Source organism: Dermacentor variabilis, chromosome 4 (genome assembly GCF_050947875.1).
Source record: "Dermacentor variabilis isolate Ectoservices chromosome 4, ASM5094787v1, whole genome shotgun sequence".
Lineage (NCBI taxonomy): Eukaryota > Metazoa > Arthropoda > Arachnida > Ixodida > Ixodidae > Dermacentor > Dermacentor variabilis.
The window spans coordinates 211183622-211202190 of NC_134571.1; the positions used below are offsets into that span (position 1 = coordinate 211183622).

At 46.6% G+C, this 18569-nt stretch overlaps 1 protein-coding gene and 1 long non-coding RNA gene across 4 annotated transcripts in view; both read left to right on the top strand.

The window, feature by feature from the left end:
- The window catches only part of LOC142580095 (adenylate cyclase type 3-like), a 416897-nt gene that overhangs the window by 302933 nt on the left and 95395 nt on the right, over positions 1 to 18569 (top strand). The gene's annotated exons all lie outside the window — the stretch shown is intronic.
- On the top strand, positions 12477 to 14361 carry LOC142580096 (uncharacterized). Its single transcript, XR_012827561.1, has 3 exons — positions 12477 to 12663; positions 12809 to 12896; positions 13732 to 14361. It is a non-coding gene; the product is annotated as an uncharacterized LOC142580096 (long non-coding RNA).

An 18569-nucleotide genomic window follows, 5' to 3' on the forward strand; every position in this document is an offset into this window, starting at 1 on the left:
GTGCAGGAATTTCAAAGGCGCTAGTTTTGCTCTGGTAAATAGTGTTGCAAGGCCCGCTCGAACTAACAGGTTAGATGGGCGAGTCGCGACGGATGTATTTCTGCTACACTCGTCACGACTTATTCTGCTAACGTAAGTTTATGAGGAAGACCGTAGTTGGCTCTAGAATAATTCTTACTCCCTAGAGTTACTTAAACTGCAGCGAAATTCCACCTAATTGAAATGGCACTGCCGCCAACGGGAATAGAATTGGTGGTCTGGCACTTAGCAATACAACAAAACTTGTATATGTTCAATGACGTTTGCTTGTTTCTCAAACATGCATCGTCTTTCAGTGTGGTATACGATAAAGGTAGCATCCAGGGACGAATATGAGCGAGAAAGAAAGGCCCACGCCTCGCTACTTGTACAAACGTTTGCTGGCATTAGTAGTTTTTGCCAGTTATTCCCTTAAAATGAAAGTGCATAGCACGGTACAAACGCGCAAACTGAAGCGAAGATGAGCTGTAGTTTTGATTTGCTTGATCATAATTTTGGGATTTAACGTCCAGGAGCTGCTTACGAAGGACGCAGATGGACGTTTCCGGAATAATATCGCAGTTCACCGACGTGCACCCAGAGCATGGCACACGAGGGTTTTTGTATTCCGCCTCCATTTTTAATGACATCACCGGCGAACTAGTGCTCATCAGCAGAACTCAATAGCCAGAGAGCCATCGCAGCGTGTGGACATTTAAACGCCTTGGCATTCATAGGGTACTTGACGCACTTTCCGGGAGCTGCGTGTCCGTCTGTCTATTGCATGCTTGTACGTTTGCATCCACCCACCTGTCTGGGTGAGTGGGTAGACGGTGGTCGAATGGCTAGGGCACCGACCTGCAGCTCGCAGTGTTCGAAATCAACCATCGCGCCATCTTGGGTCGATGTATGAGTACGCGCCGCTCTTCAACGAACCTCTCTCACGCTGAATGGGGTCAGTGTAAGGTGTGGGACTGGGTAGGTACAGCTGTTCAATGCTAAACGCGTTACCATCAACAGTCATCGACAGTTGGGTTCGGCTAAATGTTCGTTAACATGGACGTCCCACGACAACGTATTTTTGGAAAAGCCTCCTTCAAGCGCAGCGTGACGAAACTAAACTGAACTGCAAACTATTGCACGACGCATTTTGGGACACTCTTTCACGTCATACTGAAATCAGGGTGCCTGACGAGTGCTCGTGGATACGTAAACACTGTCTGCTTAGAGCCGTGTTCCGTGCATAGTACTCGTTTCTCTACCGAGCATCTAAAAGTGGAATGCGCTTGCTCATCAAGTCACTGCCGTCAGCTGCTCGTCAAAATTTGTTCAAGATGTAACAACGTTTTATTTTAACAATTTGAAGCTGTTGCAACACTTGTTTGTGTATGTTTTATACTCACCCCATATAATAAATAAATAAATGAATGAATGAATAAATAAATAAATAAATATTAATACCCTTATTGCGGGATTTTTAACAAAATAAGATGAAATTAAATTAATTTACGAGATCGGCTTTCAGACCTTAATTAAATTGTAGCTTAGTTCGTTCGATTCGTTCGGATCAATGGAAAACGTAAAGTGTTAATTGACGCGCAGTCTTGTCACCAGGCGTTCTGCTGTCACCACTGTTGTTTGAATTTTATGCAAACAAACACGGGCACGCGATTAGACCAAGTATTTGGGCCAAATGTCTTGGAGCATATCCTTAATACGAAATGCCCAGCCTGTTTTCTTAATGGCATTAGAAGTTGCACTGTGTTTCAGATGAAAAATGATAGCGCACTTTTAGGTTTCTTCGCATGTATGGCATTTCTCGCTTTTGAAATATAACAGCTTTCGCGCATCTAAAAAAGATATTTTGAAGAATATGTTAGAAATTGTTGCCTACACGCTACAGCACAAAAGTTTATAGTCATTGCATGTAATTGAAAGTGCCATAGTTAAGCCACTGCTGTTACCTGTTGCCTTGCCCTGACACTTGTACTTTCTGGAGCGGGTTAAAATGTCAATCTCAGCGTTTAAGGGAGTTCCAATCGGTCGGCCGAAGGGAACGGACGTGTCGTCGGCGCGCTCCGCAACCACCGAGACTACGCGACCTTCACCGACCGCCCTTGACCGCCCCTGCCCGGGCCGCTTTCGCCGGGAGTCGTATGGGAAGCGGCTTTCTCGCCGTTTCCCGCCGATCGCCTTTTCTTCCCGGGACTTTGTTGCCGCTCCCCGCGCCTCTACAGCTAGCAGTTCCAACGCGGCTGCCCCTGCCGGGGCCATAGCTGCCTTGGCGTGTTTTCTACACCATGAACCAAGAGCGCCAAGCGACCAGCTCTTCCGAGGCCCATGTTCTAAACGGGCGTGCAAAGGGCCTTCGACCAATTCACCGCTCTGTTTCGATGGAGTATTTATCTACCGCAACGTCATTTTCCAACGAGCAGAAGACGCAATCGGCGACGGAGAATGCCGACGCGCGTTCCTCGACAACAACGAAGACGCCCGAGGTGGATACCGCGGGAGTGGCCGCCGATCCAATCGTCGCCGATTTTCCCTCCCAACAGCGAGAGGTGGACACTCCGACCGGGGAAATGATGGAGGAAGATGCTGCCCCGAACATTTACGACGACAAAACTGACGACGACACAGGTGGCTGTTGGAAGACAGTCATACATAAGCGACGCAACCGTCAAACGCGCGCTAAGACGCAACCCTCCGAGAACATCTTGGGCATTCCGGACGCCTCCCAGCCTACCGTACGCAAGCGCATTCGGAATCAGAACCTGCCTCAACTTCCTTTGCACGATGAAAAGATAATTCTGCGGCCTCACGGAGGACTTTGTCTCGATAAGTGGACGCGCCCAGAACTCGCCAGTGCTCTATGGAGTGCTGCCGGCTTGACCACCAAGGATCGTCAGGACATCATATTCCGACTGCGACCTCAGCAGAACTTGGCAATCATCAGCACACCCCAGTCACACGTAGCCGACGCATTGTACAAGGTGAGGGAGCTGAACCTTGGTCAGCCGGTCTATCCCATCACGACATATTTTGCGGCCCCAGACAACTCATGCAAGGGAATTGTTCCTGGCCTTTTGCCCGGTACATCGTCATCCAAGCTAGTGGATGAGCTTGTGGCTCCTGGAACTCAAATACTTCAAGCACGAATGATGGGTCAAACCAACGTTGCGTTGGTAACATTTGAAGGACTTGAAGTACCTCGATACGTGCGTTTCTATGGTACCGAACTCCGCTGCTACCCCCATCGACCCCGCCAACTGGTTTGCAAGATATGTCACAAGCTCGGCCATTGGGCTGATTACTGTCCTACGCCGCACGTGGTCATTTGCGCGACGTGCGGGACTGACAACCCCACCCCGTCACATCCGTGCACCCCACACTGCAGATCCTGTGACGGCACCCACCCTACAGCGGATCCAAACTGCCCGCGGCGTGCTAGGCAGACACTGAACAAAGCTTGGGTTCAGAAAGCTGTCGAGAAAGAGCAGCGTGAACTCCAACCCTCCAGCGACCCGACCACTACCACAGATACGGCGGAGACCCGAACGTGGCGCGCCCCAACGAAGGAGACCAGAAAAGTCCGGTCGGAGACCCGTTCGAGCTCCCGTCGCAAGTTCCGGACCCGCTCCAAGTCTCGGTCCCGATCCCGCGAGGCATCGGTGCGCCTCCCAGAGAAGCGCCCTCCTTCCCCATCTTCCCGACAACCCTACAAGAAGGCCCTGCAGACCAACGCCCACGCCAAGGTGACCCTGGTCCCTTCAGGGGTGCAGCGGACCCCGGAGAAGAAAACAGCAATGGAGGCGCCTCGGGAGGTAGGTCGGGCGAAGGGTACCCCACAGCTCGCTCCGCCCAGTAAGTCTCTCCCTACCCCTTCCCCTATTACCAATCCGTTACCAAATCCCGATCCTCTAATAGAAATAGCCCGCCTACGTCGTGGCATGGAGGCGCGCTGTGAGCGCCTGCAAGAACAAATGGACGCGCTGGTGGCAGACATGAGCACTAGTATGTAGGCGGCTCTGGACAGGATAGAACGCCAAATGGAGGCCCTTCAAATAGGGATTATGGAGCAAGTGAAATCATGTATAGAGTGCACTTTCGCACGCATGCAAGTTCCTGAGCTTAGCGGTAACAACGAAAGCGCGCTTTCCGACCAAGGCTCTCGGCCGCAACCTTCAAATGTGGGCACCCGGCGCCCGCATCCCTATGCACGACCGCCTGCTTCCTCTCGCGATGATGATGGCGCCGCGTAACGCGGAGCAACTAGTGGTATGGCAGTGGAATTGTAGGGGATTCCGCCAAAAACGAGGTTCCCTACAGCAGTATATCGCCACATCCACGAACCCTCCCGATGTCATCCTCTTACAGGAAGTCAATTTCACCCCTTCTTTATCCGGCTACAGCACGCTCTCGGGTGTCTCTCCTCTTGTGGGAGCCTTAGTTTCGAAACATGTTACATGTCGCATGCATACCACTAACATTGACATTCCTCACCAAATATTGGAAATAATTACGCAAGGTAAACGCAGCGAGAGTCTGTTTATACTCAATGCATACAGTTCCCCCCGTTCGCGAACGCACTGTTTTCAGCACCTACTAACAGAATTTGGTAGGTTTGGACGGGTTTGTGTGGTCGCCGGTGACTTTAACGCTCCGCATCTGCATGGGGTTACGTTAAATCGCAGGCTAAAGGGACCCGCTTATGGAATGCCATCCGTAACATGAGATACACACTGCTTACCGACCCAGAGCACCCCACTCGGATGGGCAATAGCGTATCTCGTTACACCTGCCCTGACCTTACCTTCGTGCGCAATACTGGCCCAGTCGTTGCGCACGGGCCTTTAGAGGAGCACCTTGATAGTGACCACTACATTGTAGCGACCACCTTGTCATTACGGGGTGCGCGCAGGCCCGAGCGAAATGTGCGTATAACGGATTGGGCGAAATTCGGGGAACGTCGCCAGGACCCACCTGAGCGCCAAGGGTACGAACGCTGGCTTGACTCTCTCGCACAATATCTAGAGGCTACCACGAGCATACTGCGCACCACAACCGAGACACCAGACATAGACCCGCATTTACTTCATCTTTGGAACGCTCGCAGAGGGTTGACACGACGATGGAAACGACAACGCCTCAACCGCAAACTTAGGAAACGTATAGATCAAATTACACGGGAATCTCAAGAGTATGCAGAGATCGTTACGAGGAATAACTGGCGAGGATTTTGCGATCGCCTCTCAGTCACATTGAGCACAGCAAAAACGTGGTCGATTCTTCGCTCACTCACAGATCCCACCACAACAAAGGGAAAAGCATTTCAACATCTGCACATCCTAATGCACAAGTACAGGGACGATGTCTTGACACTCCTCAGAGAGCTAGAGAAGCATTTCATACCCAGAGGCCCGCCGCCGCAGTACCCTGACTATCCTTATGTAGGCGAGACGAACGAATTGCTCGATGCGGACATCACATCTGACGAGGTGCGGGTGGTTCTGCAAGACCTACGCCGCAACACGGCACCGGGAGCCGACCACATCCGATTCGCCACCCTTCGTAACCTCAGTGACGCGGATATTAACCACCTCACCCATATTTTCAATGATTGCTGGCGCAAGGGCATGCTTCCCCAAGCATGGCGACACGCCGACATTACACTGATCCCCAAACAGGGCAAGCCTGTTAAGGTTGAAAACTTACGACCCATCTCCCTAACATCCTGCATTGGTAAGCTCATGGAGCATGTACTCTTGCGGCGTCTGCAGCCCTTCCTCGAAGAAAAATCATTCTTTTCTAACTCTCAATTCGGATATCGGGCTCATCTGTCTGCCAAAGATGTGCTTTTACAATTGCGGGAGGAAGTCATAGGACCTCCGTCGTCCGCCCAAACGAGAGCACTCATCGCCTTAGACCTAAAAGGGGCATTCGATAATGTTGAACATGACCTCATCCTTCGCAATGTTGCACATTCACACTGTGGAATTCGTATGTACAACTATATCCGCGCATTTCTCGGAGATCGCACAGCCACCGTAGGAATGGGACCGCATCGATCCGGTACGATTCGCCTTGTAGGACGTGGGACACCCCAGGGCTCAGTTCTTTCCCCTACTTTATTCAATATCGCGCTTGCAGGGCTCCCCCGAGTACTTGACCAGATCCCTGATGTCGCCCACGCTATTTCATCATCATCATCATCATCATCATCAGCCTGGTTAAGCCCACTGCAGGGCAAAGGCCTCTCCCATACTTCTCCAACAACCCCGGTCATGTACTAATTGTGGCCATGCCGTCCCTGCAAACTTCTTAATCTCATCCGCCCACCTAACTTTCTGCCGCCCCCTGCTATGCTTCCCTTCCCTTGGGATCCAGTCCGTAACCCTTAATGACCATCGGTTATCTTCCCTCCTCATTACATGTCCTGCCCATGCCCATTTCTTTTTCTTGATTTCAACTAAGATGTCATTAACTCGCGTTTGTTCCCTCACCCAATCTGCTCTTTTCTTATCCCTTAACGTTACACCTATCATTCTTCTTTCCATAGCTCGCTGTGTCGTCCTCAATTTGAGTAGAACCCTTTTAGTAAGCCTCCAGGTTTCTGCCCCGTAGGTGAGTACTGGTAATACACAGCTGTTATATACTTTTCTCTTGAGGGATAATGGCAACCTGCTGTTCATGATTTGGGAATGCCTGCCAAACGCACCCCAGCCCATTCTTATTCTTCTGATTATTTCCGTCTCATGATCCGGATCCGCCGTCACTACCTGCCCTAAGTAGATGTATTGCCTTACGACTTCCAGTGCCTCGCTGCCTATTGTAAATTGCTGTTCTCTCCCGAGACTGTTAAGCATTACTTTAGTTTTCTGCAGATTAATTTTTAGACCCACTCTTCTGCTTTGCCTCTCCAGGTTAGTGAGCATGCATTGCAATTGGTCCCCTGAGTTACTAAGCAAGGCAATATCATCAGCGAATCGCAAGTTACTAAGGTATTCTCCATTAACTTTTATCCCCAATTCTTCCCAATCCAGGTCTCTGAATACCTCCTGTAAACACGCTGTGAATAGCATTCGAGATATCGTATCTCCCTGTCTGACGCCTTTCTTTATTGGGATTTTGTTGCTTGCTTTATGGAGGACTACGGTGGCTGTGGAGCCGCTATAGATATCTTCCAGTATTTTTACATATGGCTCATCTACACCCTGATTCCGTAATGCCTCCATGACTGCTGAGGTTTCGACTGAATCAAACGCTTTCTCGTAATCAATGAAAGCTATATATAAGGGTTGGTTATATTCTGCACATTTCTCTATCACTTGATTGATAGTGTGAATATGGTCTATTGTTGAGTAGCCTTTACGGAATCCTGCCTGGTCCTTTGGTTGACAGAAGTCTAAGGTGTTCCTGATTCTATTTGCAATTACCTTAGTAAATACTTTGTAGGCAACGGACAGTAAGCTGATCGGTCTATAATTTTTCAAGTCTGTGGCGTCCCCTTTCTTATGGATTAGGATTATGTTAGCGTTCTTCCAAGATTCCGGTACGCTCGAGGTCATGAGGCATTGCGTATACAGGGTGGCCAGTTTCTCTAGAACAACCTGTCCACCATCCTTCAACAAATCTGCTGTTACCTGATCCTCCCCAGCTGCCTTCCCCCTTTGCATATCTCCTAAGGCTTTCTTTACTTCTTCCGGCGTTACCTTCGGGATTTCGAATTCCTCTAGACTATTTTCTCTTCCATTATCGTCGTGGATGCCACTGGTACTGTGGATGCCACTGCCACGCTATTTATGCGGACATTACTATCTGGCCGAAACGGGGTTCCGACGGAGCCATCCAGGACCGACTGCAGCAAGCAGTCGATACAGTTTCCGAGTACGCGAGAAAATGCGGCTTAAGATGTGCTCCGGAAAAGTCGGAGCTCATAATCATTCGCCCCCGGAGCCGTTCCTCTACTCCCCCTATTACTGTGCACGTGGATGGCACACCGATACCACAGGTTAATCGTGCTCGTATCCTCGGCTTATACATCCAAGCGGATGGCAGGTCAAACTACACTGTTTCCCTTCTATCCAGACAGATTGAGCAAATTCTGGCCATGATCCGGAGGGTCTCCAACAGGCGCTCGGGCCTTCGAGAAGAGGACCTGCTGCGCTTGGTGGAGGCATGCGTGATCAGCCGCCTTACATACCATCTCACATTTCAGCGGTTTACCCAAGCACAACAACTTCGCATAGACGCAATGATTCGCAAAGCGACGAAGCTGGCCCATGGCCTCCCGAACTATACTTCCACACACCGTCTCCTTAACTTAGGAACACATAACACACTAGGCGAGCTGCTAGAGGCACATTGGGTCAGCCATCGCCAGCGCCTCCTACTCACTCCTACTGGCCGCCATCTTCTCACACGGCTAGGATACTCTGTCCCACCCCTTGAGTCTGAAACCCGTCCAACGATCTTGTCGTCAGCGATACGCCAAGCACTAAGTATTCATCCATTGCCACGTAATATGCACCCCGAGCATGACAAAGGGCGGCGCAAAGCCCGTGTACGATACATTGGCCGCATGCTTGCAAACATCCCGGAAACACACACTTTATACACGGACACATCACGCACTCAAGAGGGCTATACCTCGGTAGTTTTTGATGGCACCGAATCCCTGAGAGACTCTGCTGCAATGCGCGGAACAAATGCCGCTTACGGAGAAATTCTCGGTGTTGCTCTTGCAATTCGATACGACATCGGTGTTCCTGAGGAAGTGTATATATTGACGGACTCGCAACAGGCATGCCGGGCGTTCCTATCAGGACATGGCATCCCGAGAGCGGCGCACCAAATTCTCAAACAGATCCCGTAAAATACACTAACCACACCTCCCCGCATCCACTTACTCTGGACCCCTTGTCATACCTCGCTGCCGGGTAACGAATGCGCACATGCGGTTGCCCGAGAAATTTCCCTCCGGGCGACTCGGCGTGGTGAGGCGACTAGCTCAGAGCGGGGCGATCCCCTGCTCCGTTACAAAGACATACTCCGTCATTATACACGCATTCGTCGCACCCACGCCGCACCACCGCCGTCCTTCTCGCAGGAGGAAGCAGTGGCATTACGCCAGTTACAAACCGCAACTTTTCCTAATCTTGTCTCTCTCAATAAATTCTACCCACACTGTTATGCAGATCGTTGCCCTGGCTGTGGCAGCTCGCCCACAATCTTCCACGTCACGATTGAGTGCACTGCAAACCTCTTTCCTCCCTTGCCAACTCTCCTTTACCCCCTACGCAACAAAGAGCTGTGGGACGATGCCCTCCGCGACGGACCTCCCGAGGTCCTCCGAGCAGTGATACAACGGGCTCGAAACATCGCTGGAATCATCTTAGGGACCCTGGACTGAGGGTTCCTCCCCTTATAAAAATGAACGTTAACATTCTTTAGAACTCCTACCAACTTTCTATTTACTTCATTGACAGTCTAATAACATTTACATTCTAGTAACATTTGTTCATACACAGTCAAAAGACTTCCTTCTTACTTTTGTATAAAGAATATTTTCAATACACCGTTAACAGACTTTCTTCTTACTTTTCTATAAAGAATATTTTCAATACACTGTTAACAGACTTTCTTATTACTTTTGTATAAAGAATGTTTTAAATACACCGTTAAAAGACTTCCTTCTTACTTTTGTATAAAGAATATTTTCAATACACTGTTAACAGACTTTCTTATTACTTTTGTATAAAGAATGTTTTAAATACACCGTTAAAAGACTTCCTTCTTACTTTTGTATAAAGAATATTTTCAATAGACTGTTAACAGACTTTCTTCTTACTTTTGTATAAAGAATATTTTCAATACACCGTTAATAGACTTCCTTCTTACTTTTGTATAAAGAATATATTTAATACACCGTGAAGACTGATGATGATATGTAGTGTTTATTGGCGCAAGGACCAAGTGTGGCCTTCTTACTTCTTACTTCCTTCTTACTTTTGCATATAGAATATTTTAAGGTCCCCATCAACATGTATTTTTCTAACTTTTTATCTCTATAACCACTTCAGTACTGCGTCAGAAGGCTAGTTACTTTTGTGTAAAGAGTGTTGTACTATACATCATCGAACTATATTTTTTTGTTTGAAGGACATGTATCCCCAGTACGTCCACAGCTCGTACTGTTTGCCAAAAAATATTTAGAATGGGAAGTAACCTGAGAGTTTCTGATAAATTTTTCTAACACACATCAATGCCGATATATGACATACTCAGGAGTCAAGCTCATTGTTTTAAATCATAGTCCCAGTCCAAGTCGGTAGCCAATTGTTGACGGAGTGCTCTTAAAATGTTTAAAGAAATATGTTCGTAAATTCTTAGAACTAATCTTTTAGAGGATCTACTGGACTACGTGAGAGTGCGGTGACGTCAGCACACTCCGAGAAAATTTGCTTGCGCTATACCACCTGACCGGTGTGATAGCGGACTACTGTGTAGGCCGCGCACCAGTTGCAGAGCTTTATCCCGACCTTGGGGCTGGTTAATTTAAGACCGATTTACGCTTGAGCCGTGACGCATGCGGTCGTGCAGAAAACTGTACATTTCGCCCACTGGTTCACAAATTTTGGCATACACTGGGCTCGCACATGCAGTGTATAAACCGAAATGTGTGTACCAGTCTACAAAATGTGCAAATTTTCACCCGACCACATGCGTGCGGGCAGGCGGGTGGTGTGGTGTAAGGCTCGAGCGTAAATTTGCCCTTACCACGCACTGCTATTGCAATGCCACCAATTAGCTTTGCAACGAGATAATTAGGTCAGTGCATTCTGCGATATAAATAGTACGCCCTAAGCTGGAACGTGTCAGCATAGTAGCGTCACGATATTTGTTAAAAAGAAGAAAAAGAACCGAAACTCAGGGTAACACGGCGCTGGAACGTTGCCGCTCAAATGTCCAAAAGGCTGCAAAATACAACTACTGCTGAGTGAGAGCGTGTATTGACGTGAGAAGCGCACAGATCGAATAGAAAGAAAAGCTGAACTCTGTGCAAGCAACACTTTTCTGTGAAAAAATTATTAAATTACCCTTACAGTATAAAAAAATGTAGCTTTCTACGCGTTCATATTCGCACGCTTTCGTCCCTGCCTCCTACCGACGGCTTCTGCATATTAAAGGAAATAGGACCTTGCATCAAAGTGAAGGCAAAGTAACTATGTCAACTGATGTGCTTTATGGCGATGGTAGCTTGCTGTGTGTGAAAACAGATCGAAAAGAAATAATTATGCACTCTTAACATTCAGTGATCTTGCTTCACAACACGGCGACAAAATTTTGAGCTCCGACAAGGGGTCATGACATCCGTAATAATGGCATTCCGTATACCAACAGCCAGGATATCAAAGGACATGCTTTTGCCGTGCTTCGGGCGTCTGAAAACTGCTAACGTCATAGCCGCCACGCTTCGGACATATATTTGACTATAAAAATAGTACTACAATGTGCTTCACCGCTGGGCGCCAGGGTGCAATGTTTTGTCTTTGAAAGCAGCAAGTGCTAAAGGATGCTCTTGCGCAAAATAGAATAACCACATAATTTACCCAATATGATTTTATTGTTCTATGTTTATTACATTTCGAGAAAAAAGTCGGTTTTCAGAATAATAATTGTCTCGAAAGATAAAACTATACAGCCCCTAAATGCCCAACAAAATTGAGCCGGCTGCCTTCTCAGTTTTCTTTTTTTTTTCAACCTCGGCCATGAGGTACATTCCTCCCTCTTGTAAGTGCAGTTCCCAGAAAGGGGTGCGTACACAAAGGCCGGCCACAGCTTTCACCAAGAGGCGAGGAATGTCTAGGTGTGAGTCAACCATCGCAAGGTAGCGGGGGAGGGGGGGGTGCATGTTTCGGCTTAAAGAGGGGCTTTAGTTCCGCGGCGGTCAAGGCGAAGCAGGTGGATGGAAAGAATGTCACATGCCTCTCCCGCGCATGCGCACAAATTTGACAGTTGGCCGAGTCGAGGCAAAGAGGAAGACCATCGCAATCGCCATCAGTTCCTTTGCGACGCCGGCATGGTACGGTCGGAGCGATGTAGGTGTTTCGTGGCGTATTGTAGCAGCAGTCTAGCTATTTTTGCTGCTATTTATGCTTATGCTGTGTTGTGGCTAATTCATCGATGCAATTTAGTAAAGCAATGAAGGGGGCTAGTTGGTGAACGTTCCTGACCCGAACTATGATCACATTTCGCGAACTTGTCATATCTTTTATACCCCCCCCCCCGCGCCATATCTCCTCGTATATACGCGCGTTCTTTAACAGTATTAAACAGTTGGTAGTTCGCGCTACGTCCGTCCACGTCCTGTCCTTCCTTAATATCGTCTGCGTAAAACTGAGCGCAACATAACCATGAATCATCGATGCAAGCCAACCAGCAAGGTGTTTGCGAAGCCCGCGGTGCTTTCTTCGTTCCGTGATGTGAGCGTTTCTGGAACTTCTCTGCCAGCTGCGATGCAGTGTCGTGTGAAGTGATTTAATACTGGCACTGTCCGTGTTTTAAACTGCACAAATAGCGAACAGCTGTTCCTCAAGACTGCTATGCGCAGAAGTTTTCTCTATCTCCAAATTATAATAAAAGGTATGTTCTTTTCCATCATTTTTCATAAACATATTATTTTGATGTTATTTTATTTCAGTTTCTAATGCCGCATTTTGGCAGGTTATTATAGCGCGAACTGTAACGACGTGAAATGTTCTAAGAACGATTTTCTTACCTTCTTCAGCTGCCCCGCGTCATGGGGTTCGCTTGAAGTTGCTATAAACACGAAGCGTACAAATACTTCGTTTTCACAGCGTTCGCAATGACCTAAGGTCTGGTAAATATTGTCTGATCATGAACTCATTCTTTGCTCTTTCCTACTCTGGGTGCACAGGATGAGAAACAGTAAAATATTGAGCGTATAGCTTCACGGTTCACAATTATATATTTTTCAGCGAACCGGTTCACAATGACATAGGTTGCACTGGATAGACAAGTGTGAATGTGAAAGAAATCATTCGCACCTGTTTAACCACTGCAACCTATGTCATTGTGAACCGGTATTTTTTGACACTGATATTTTGTTTTCGAGTAAAAATAAACGAACACGTCAAATTACAGAAGCGTTCCATATAATGTGTGCTTAAAAATGCATCAGTCAGCCATTGGTTGCTATCACTGACAAAGCATTTGTATTCTTGAATACTGCTTCAAGCTCTGTCATCTGTTTATATAAAAATGGATGACACGTTTTGCACATGCTCGGTGCAGCTAGCTGGCGCTGTTACGTTCATTCCTTCCAAAAATAACCAGCTTTGAGTAAGCGCTCGCATGTCCACCTTCTTTGCGTCCGTGTCTATTGTGCGTGCTACAAATTTCACCATGAATAAACCATGTAATTAACTTTTAGTGAGTAACTCATTTATGCAGGTAATTGGTAGAGAAACCCATTTTGTGCACTTTCCTAATTTTAATAACAAGTAGTAAATACAACGCAGCAAAGGATATGCATTGAATAATGTGCCCCATCATTGCCATCTCCTCTGCAAGTAAACAGGGATGACGGTCACAATTTTAGCATTCATGTGAACCTTAAAAAGCTGTTCTATGTATGTGATATGCTAACCTGAACATGATGTTAACACTGACCATCTTGTTTCTGTGCAGGGTTGGTTCATTCTGCAAGCATTCTGAGACATCAGCTTGCATAATCGATGCTTGCTAGAGATTATGCGACAGCTGCCATGCCGTAATCAACTAAGTCATTATTCATTTTTGTTCATTTCTCTACTACTTCTCTCACAATTCTGTGTAAATATTTTCGTGTGAATAAACTTCTTTCAGTGCAAACTTGCATTTGTTTTCCATTTTCGTGCACCTTCTAGGTTGCATACTGCCGTTTACCAACATGTTCACACATACTGACAAATGTTTACACTATGCTACTAGGTCGTATGTGGGACAAATGTTACTAGGGGAATAGTAAGACGTCAATAGCAAGTACATAAGCACATGTAAGTAAAATTTTGCCAGAGTGTTACTAAAGAGCCTAAAGACTTCTGTTGGTTGACGGTTAGTAGAATGTTTACAGACCATCTATGAACATGCTTCAGTTGAAGTACGGTAGCCAATTCTTGATAGGATCCAATTCTTGATAGGATGTTACTAGGGTGTATAAAGACAAATGTTAATAGGGGATTGGTAGAAAGTCAACAGAAAATATATGAACATTTTTCTTTTGAAAGAATGTTAATACGGTGTATAAAGAAAGCTTGTTAATAGGGGATTGGTAGGAAGTCAACAGAAAATATCTGAACATTTTTCTTTTGAAAGAATGTTAATACGGTGTATAAAGAAAGCTTGTTAATAGGGTGTTGGTAGGAAGCTAACAGAAAATATGTGAACATTTCTCTTTTGAAAGAATGTTACTAGGGTGTATAAAGACAAATGTTCATAGGAAATTGGTAGAAAGTGTAAAGACATCCTATGAACATGTTTCTATTGAAAGTTGGTGGCCAATTGTTTCTAGGGTGTTACTAGAGCGTTGTTAGGATGTATAAAGACAGCTGGTAGGATTTCAATTGACTGTTGGTAGGTTCTAGTAACAAAAGTCTATAGACTGTCTAAAAAATGTTGCTAGAAATTTTTATAAGGGTCCCACACTGCTCTCGCCAATCAAATATTATTAATAAAGATGTTTTACTCTCTCAGCGTTTAAACTTCCTTAGGCGTAGTTCGTCTGACAAGAACATATATGAAATAGAACACACCACAATAAATATTTGTTTCTTATGCTAGCTCCCTTTTGCGCTTGGTCTAAATTTTCGCTTCAAAGGAAATTTCTTTCAGAAAAGTTCCATCACTTTTGTAACCCTGTGTAGTTAAGCTTTATTACGATAGCAATTATATTGACACTCCAGGCGCATTTTTTGCCTTCGCCATCGCCGTCGGTGTCGCCACGATGTTTCGTATAAATTCCAAGGGTCATAACACCGTCGCCGGGCACCGTACGCTGTATGTGCGAGTTAGAGTGCAGCGCGAATGAAAGTGCGCGAGGGGAGCCGACGATCGCGGCTCCGTCTGGAGCGCGCGACGGACGGACGGACGGTCGGTCGGTCGGTGTGTTTCGCGACCGGGCGCAAGGGCAACTGACGATCGCGGCATACAGAAAGGGATTCAGCAAGAGCGGACACTCCCATAGAGCCCAGCGGCTTACTTGACTGCAGCGCACCAAGCGAATGGTATTAACACCTTGCGATTTCGGTTCTGGGCGCGCGCGATTTGAACGCCAGCTGGTACAGGCCACGCCGACTATGTTAATCGGCTCGGCATTTTTTTTTTGTCTCTACGCTGAACCACGCGTGGCCATGACGCGGAATCGCTTGATTATTTAGTAAAAATGATTGCGAGCGATGTTTACAAGCATCCACCGAATCTGTGCCACTTGCAATTTCATAAAGTGAACGCAAGACGTCTTCTGAAATGATGAAATGTTTACTTTGCTGTGTTTAAATGCTCGTTCCGGGCTTTCTGTGCATTCATCCAAAGTTGTGGCACCAGTTAAGCAGCAGTCGTTGCAGTACGAAGCTGCACCGGACGCCATCAGCTAACAAAAAAGTACATTACAAGCGTGTATCATTTTGGTATATCGATCTAACAGGAATACTGCGCGTAGAGGCCAAACGTGCGTAAATGGTGAATGGGCGGCATTACAGATAAATTCACTTTTACATAAATTTCGTAGCACATATACTTCTCCCAAACAATGCCATAAAATATGAAGAAAACGTCTGATCTTCTAGCCTCCCTACCTTCCCGGGCATTATTTCCTGCACTTTAAGACCACAAATATATGGGAGACTGCGCGTTTCCAAGGCAACTTGGCCTCAGTCGACGCCATGGTATGCCAAGTACACAGAGGTGGCCAGAACACAGGCTCTCATCCAGACTATGTTATACGCTCGCAGAATGTCTTATAGTCGCAATCAAGATAAATTCGTTGGTGCAAAGCCTGTTTTCAGACGCTCAGAAGACAGAGTTCTAAAGTTCTTGGTTTTTGAGCTCCTCAGCGTTATCTCTTACGCGTCCTGACAGCGCAAGATACACACTCCCGTGCTATCACTCTTGGCAATCACTCGTCGAGCTTTCGACCAGCATGAGTACCGAGAAAAGGCATATGTTGTTGCAGGCCCATGAAAAGCGTCACAAACTTGTACCACTAAAATTCAGTACACGCCAAACTAACTGTCACCACGGCCGGCTTGCTTTTTTGCTAACTGCTTCACAACCCCAGGCACGGCGAGCTTGCCTCAAAGTATCCCTGAATGTTACGAAATTAATTACAATAATTTTGGGAGGTCAGAGAATGCGTCACGAACTTGTCCCGGTAAGATTCAGCACACGCGAAACTGCGGCAGCTAGCAGAGCGAACAGCAAGCAAAAAAAAAAAAAAGAAGAACGACGCCACAAAACCGGACATTGCAGTGACGTCAAGATCTCATGCTGCTTGGCACGAATGTTTGAATTTCTTTACCGTCCGGTATTTCGACCGCTACGCCAGCATTTATTATTTTTCCTGAAGCTGAGGCGAGCTTGCGACTCGCCTCAGATGAAACGCCAGCGTCTAATTGAACTACAGGAGTCACTTATGTGTTATTATGAACATAATTAGGCTGGTATTGACGGCAATTGCTCCAGTAGGTAGCTTAGAAAGGAGAGCGAATAGAACGGAAATAAATTACAGTGCCACAGAGCTTTCAAAAGTGACGCCACTTTTATTCATCTAGAATAATGCAACTTATATATTAGACCAGACCTATATTTCAGGGAATGAAAAGTACTATGGACAGCACACAGTCGTAATGTATGGCTACATAGCGAAACGTTTTCACAGAATCATTCGCAATTCCGTGAGATACCATGTATTCATATCCAACAGTTATCAGACAACACAACATTGCCCCACATTATCATTTATAAAGCATTCGACTTACTAACTTTGCTGCCCGTCGGACACTCGGAGCTTGTGCACGGAGAGTGGGCGAGCATAGCGCGACGTTTCTTCGCAGAGCAGTGCGCATTTGTCGCCACGACGACACAGCGCGTCGGATGCCGCAGCTTGAGCTGGCACGGTGACGGGAAGCCGGCATCTTTCGCCCAATGAATGCCGCGCGCTTGATTACGCAATTTGTGAAGTCAAGCGCACGCGACACCTTGAAATAAAGATATACGTAAGGAAATAAAAATAACTCGAAGGAAACCGCCGCGTTCTAGTGGACAACGCCATTCCGCACGACACAATTCTTGTTTTCACAGTCTTGCCAAGTCTTGCGCCAAATCACTGGCCCGTATCGCTCACCAAGAACGAACTGATAAATTGTGAAACAGAAAGAATATACATTTATTTTACTACAGCAAAATATTTTGAACGGGAATATTAAATCGTGAGACAATGTTCTGTTTAAAATTATCGAATTTTCCTTTTCACATAGGTTTTTTACTTTCAGAGTTTGTGCCCCCGTCACCTAGTCGTGCTTCAACTGTGCACCACTAACTGGTATCTCTGGCATTAGGTTTTGGTACGGCTTCTCGTTCCAAGCTTCGCGACCTACTTGGATGGACCTTGGCTCACACCTTTGTGCGGTGCAGTTTTCGCGCCGTTGTTTGCGCTAGAAGCGACGGACGTCACGAAGGTCACTTCGCTCGCTGCTGCGCGCCGTGCTCGCTCACGCCAGCCTTGTGACAGCGAGTGCGTTCGTGCTTGCCTGTGCTCGCCGACGTCGTGCTCGTTAATTCAGTTAGTAAACGAATGTTTCCAAGTTTATACGGCCGATAAAACTGCTACCCTTGCTTGGTATAGCTGTCTGCTAATTTGCCGTCGCGCACTATGCTTCGCCGGTCGGGCGAAACTGCGACTTTTCTTGTAACAGCCGCTTCTTATAAAAATGGTATGCGATAAAATTTGTGTGTTTTTCGTCTTCTTTTGTTCCTGTAATATGTACTAATGTGTTGACGTTTAAGAAGTAATTTTACTTAGGTGCTTAACCTGTTGTAATAGGCTTGCCATTTACAGTAGTTTGGAGTCTTTTTAGCTTTCAGATATTATTGTTTCGCATTTTCTCTGAATTTTTTTTTAGTGCTAGAGTGTAACTCGAAGCAGGCAATACAGGAGTGTGAAATCGTTAGGCTGTCGGGTTTTGCGCAGCCCCTCAAAAGGATTTAAACGGACACCAAAGGGTAATATTAAGTCATCGTGAACTATTGAAATACCATCCCAGAAACTTCGAAACGCTTGTTTCATACGAAGAATATTGTTACGTGTAGCTGAAGCTTGATACTATATACAATTTATTTACAGGGAAGCTAACGGGAGGCCAAAATGGCGATGCTATATCAAGCGGCCCCACGTCGTCTTCTTCCTCATGAGTGCAGCCTCACTGTGGGGGCTGTTCCGTAGCATCACCCCCGGCAGTAGAAGAACCGTCCCGGTGCTTAATCTACACATC